Source organism: Elephantulus edwardii, unplaced genomic scaffold (assembly GCF_000299155.1).
Source record: "Elephantulus edwardii isolate Elephantulus edwardi_28Jun2011 unplaced genomic scaffold, EleEdw1.0 scaffold00246, whole genome shotgun sequence".
NCBI lineage: Eukaryota > Metazoa > Chordata > Mammalia > Macroscelidea > Macroscelididae > Elephantulus > Elephantulus edwardii.
The window spans coordinates 1,831,642-1,836,425 of record NW_006399996.1 but is presented as its reverse complement, the minus strand read 5'-3'; positions in this window follow the sequence as shown (position 1 = coordinate 1,836,425).

The window sequence follows — 4,784 nt, the reverse complement described above, 5'->3', positions numbered from 1 at the left end:
AATGCTGAGCACTGCATTGGGAAGGTGGCAGAGGCCCCTGCATCTCCTGTCTCGAAGTCCAAATCATCTGCCATTTTAAGAGGCTTCGATTCCTACTGAGTGAAAAAAAGAGAACTGGGTTCAGTGAAAACTCGCATTAACAGGTCCTCATTCCTCTCTAGAAATCCCTTTTAATTTCCCCTAGCCCTTTATTACCCTCCCCACCTAACATAAAGTCCAAGTTCCTGGGTCCAATACTAGAATTACCTAAACCCCTAAAAAAGCACTAAAGGGTGGGATCAACTCCAAAAGTAAAGCTATAGTGGCTTAGAACAGAAATGCTCCAGAGAGTTGGGATATTAAGTCTCAGGGATGGGCAAAGGCCTAATTCCTTGCGAGTGGGGGGGGGGGGGAATGGGGACCCAGGTGTTACCAAAACCACCTACCCCTTCTTCTGCACATATAACCAAGGCTATAATTAGGTGAGCAGCTATGAGCCAGCAAAAGGGAGGGGCTAATGGGCTAAGGTGGAGACCAGAGGCCAGGGCCCCACCCGTCTGTTACCCCCCCCAATCCACACACAGCCAGTCACTGCTACAGGAAACCACAAGGCCTCTCTGGGGGATTCCCGCCTCCCCAACACGCATTTGCAGATACAGCAGAGGAGAAAGGAAAGTTGTTTCCTAACCAATCCTCCTGCCAAATACAACGATCTGGTTCCTGAAGGGAACCCTGGCACCCAGTCTCCGAGGGCCCTCCCACTTTTCCCAGGATGCACCGGTCCTGTCGGATTTTCAGGCCCGGCCTGTACAGTCAGTAAAAGTGGGGGTGTAGGGGTGGGGAGACGACAATAAAATGAAAGCAAAAGGTGGTAGTAGAGTAGTAAAAATTAAACTAGACTCCTAGAGTTAAGAAGTCTTAATACCGAGGAACTCTGAAACAGAGAAGGCGGTGACAAGGTGAAGAGCGTAGATTCCACTAGGGAACATCTGCTCGGGCCCTGAAGAGTTAGGGGACCGTCCAATTGCCCTCGGTCTCCCCGCTTCTCGATCCTCTCGCTCAAAGAGCCAATTACACCTGACCAGCAGCCTCACTTCACTGGAGGATTTGCGGAAAACCTTCCAGGGGCCCATGACGTGGAGGAATCGCTAACATATGCCCGCAGTGGGCTCTTCAGTGATGAGGACGTGGGCCTCGAGCAGCTCCCATTCCCCAAAATTCCTGGCTCTTCTGGGCACCCACGAGGCCCAGCCCTCCCCGCACCGGGGGCTGCCGACTCCCGCCCACCATATGCCCGCCCGGGGCTTCCGGTGGCCAGCACCTGGGGGGAGGGGAAGGGTCCCTGCTCTGCCATGCGGCCCCGGTACACGTTAGGCCATGCGGCCTCCGACCCTAGGGCTGCCTCCCCGGGGGCACTTCCGGTGCGACGGCCGCCCCCTCCTCAAAGGCCAGCCCGGGGCCACGCCGCCCCCCAACCCCTCGCCGGCCACCAACCCCCTCATGATTTCTCACCGAGCCGTCCCCACCCCCACTCACGTGGTCGCAAGGCGCCCGGTGCTCAATGGCCCAGGTGCGCTCACCCCGGTGGGCCGATGCGGCCCGCGGCCCTGGCCCCGGAGTGGCCGGCTGGCGGCCTCTCCCGCGTGGCGACCTCACGGCTCGCCGCCCCCCGCCCTGCGTCGCTCCAACGTCACCCGGCCAGCCCCAACCGCCACCCCGCGCGCCAACCGGGACCAAGCCCACATTTCTCCGCACCTCGCGCTGCTCCCACATCGAAGCCCGTGCGGCGGAGGCCACCGCTCCACTCTGCCCCCTCCCCGACTCCCGTTCAGTTCCATCTCTCCTTACAGACCCGACCCAAGGTTCCACGCACGCGCGCCCCGTCCGCTCTCACCTCGCGCGAACGCAATGACTCGACCACGTCCGCTAGCCGCGAGTCCAACCGCTGCCTCTGAGCCCGCTGCCGCTGCCGCTGCCGCCGCCGCCTCTACCGCCGCCGCCGCCGCCGCCGCTGCTGCACACGGATCTTAGTACGCAGGCGCTGACTCCCCACTGACCAACCAAGCAGCCCTATGACAGCCGCGCAAGCGTGCTAGCGGTCTCCTCCGCCCTCCACCCACGCACGGCGCAAGCGCACAAACCCCTCTTCGAAACTCCCTCCCACCTACCCATCCAGTGACGTGCATACGTAACCCCGCCCCTCACAAATCCTAAATTCTCCCCACTGGTCAGAAACGCGCATGCGCTTCCGGTGTTTTAATCGCTTCACCCTCTTCCACTCTGTAATAGAGCCCTAGCCTTACCGGAGAGGCTTTGCGCCTGCGCAATAAACAGCACTGCACTCCACTCCCTCCGTAGGGAACGCCTCAGCCTCAACGCGCATGCGTTTGGGGCACTCTAACCACCCCTTCTACCTCAGACGTCTTCAGCGCCGGACGTTGCGAAGACCACGCTGCTCAATCACTGGTCACTTCTGGGGAACGCCCTACCTCGTTTTTAACGGGACTTATGCGAATCACACATTTAAAAAATATTTCGATGTGCGGTGGTCCTTTTACGTGGAAACCTGTAAAAAGCCCCAGCCTTGCAGATACACACATACAGAAGTGATTGATTTTTTTTTTTTTTCTCTCCCAGCTGGTTTGGGTGCACTGGTTTACGGCTTGTCTTAGGTTCACTTGTGTAAACTGTGCGCCACTGCTGTGCCATAGAGTTTGAGAAGGCTAGATCGGCCCTGTCCCGGCCACCATCTTGTTTAAGCTTGGGTTTGTATTGGACTCTGGCTTCGATAGGGACAATTCCATTCCTGACTTTAAATGAAACTGTTTGCATGGCGTTTGTAGATTCTCAGCTCTAGTCCACAATGCCCCAAATAAACTAGAAGTCACTTTTAAAAAAATCTTTTACCTATAAACAAGACTGAGTGCTGTGTTAAAATCCTCTATATTCTGTAAGACTGAAAAATTGACCATGGAGCTGAAAATAAACTGGTGTTTTCTTGTCCTAGTGAAGAAAGATGCCTTCCCTAACTAGTCGTTTTCTAACTAGTCTACAGCCCGCCCGTACATGGGAGTCCAAAGCTACCTCATGACGGACGACCTTGTTAACTCCGCTGGAGCATTGACCATGGACAAGGGCTAAGCTTGGAATCCAAAATTCTTAGCCTAGTGATGGGGAATGGCAAAGGAAAAACCAACAAAGTGAATAAACTGTTCTGGACAGTGGTGTGAAACTGGCAAAACAACACAAAACAGACTCATCTAAGAAGAATAGTGGAAGAGCAGATGCCAAGGGCCACCATAAAGCCAGCTGTGCACCACCATAAAGTGTGTAAACTCGACTCCCACTGAGAAACATACATCTATGCTCATATGTAACATATGGATGGGGTCAGCCTGTCCTGACTCGTTCATAGTCTGTTATGAACGTCTAATAAAACCTCTGTGTCTTTCTCTTGCTCTCGCCTGGTGTCAGTGTCCTTGTTTATATAAGTCAGACTTTTTAGTCCTGGACCATTTTTGGAAATAATCTCTTGACTCTGTTATGTTGTTGTTATATGCTGTCGACTCTAGTGCTTGTTTTCTCTGTGGCTTTGAGAAATTATTTTCTCTGCCTTGACTTTCTCTTCCTAAAACGAGAATAAGAATTGCTTTACTCTACTTGCCAAGATATTGAATTAATTGAACTGATAAGATGGAAATAAGCTGAACATTAGGTTTCGGTAACAAGTTTAATATAGTGTATTGCATTATTACCCACAGGCTCTTACTCAGTATACTGAAATTTCTACCCTTTAAAACTTCCTGGATGTACAGGCTAAAGATACAATTCTTGCTCTTCTTAAAAATGTCCCTCACTCTCAGAGAGCTCTGGTGGCCTAGTGGCAAGAAGGTGCACTGCAATCCCAGAGGTGCATGGTTCAAATCCACCAGATGCTCTGCTGGAGAAGGAGGAACAGTCTCCTCCTGTACCAGTCAGATCCAATTTGATGGTACACACACACATATATACACATATATACATACACATACATACACATATATACACACACATATATATACATATACACACACACATATATATATATACACACACACACACACATATATATACATATATATGTCCCTTACTCTCAATATCGAAGGGAGGTCTGGGGTACTAGTGCTAAGAAGCAGAGCAGCCAACCTCAAGATACCCGATTGGAATATACCAAATGGATAGTCTCCCCTGTGATTTACAGCCTCTGAAAAACCCACAAATGGCCCTCTAGCAGGTTTTCAGATGCTGTAAAATCGCTAGGAGGGGAGTTCCTTGTGGATTTGAACAACAGAGAGGGACCTTTATGGGTTAGATGTCCAGCACCCTAGGGGCTGTGTCACCAGACCTCCCTTCCAGACAAAAGAAATAAAGGTAATGTGTTTGCCAAAAACTTGTACCTGAATGCTCATTGTTGTTGTTGTTGTTGTTGTTGTTGTTATGTGCCGACCCTATGTACAACAGCCCTAAACTCCACTCTGTCCTGGGCCAATTGCACTGTCTCTGACACTCCCATCCCAATTATCCCAGTCACAGAATCAATCCACCTCATGGAGGGCCTTCCTCTCCTGTGCGGTCCTTCCACCCTCCCAAGCATGATGTCCCTCTCCAAGGACCGGTCTCTCCTCACAACATGTCCAAAGTAAGTTAGATGGAACCTCAGAATCCTTGCCTCCAAGGAGCCACCTGGTTTAACACTCTCCAGGACAAATCTGTTTGTTTTCCTAGCAGTCCATGGTATTCTCAATACTCTTCTCCAGCACCACAGC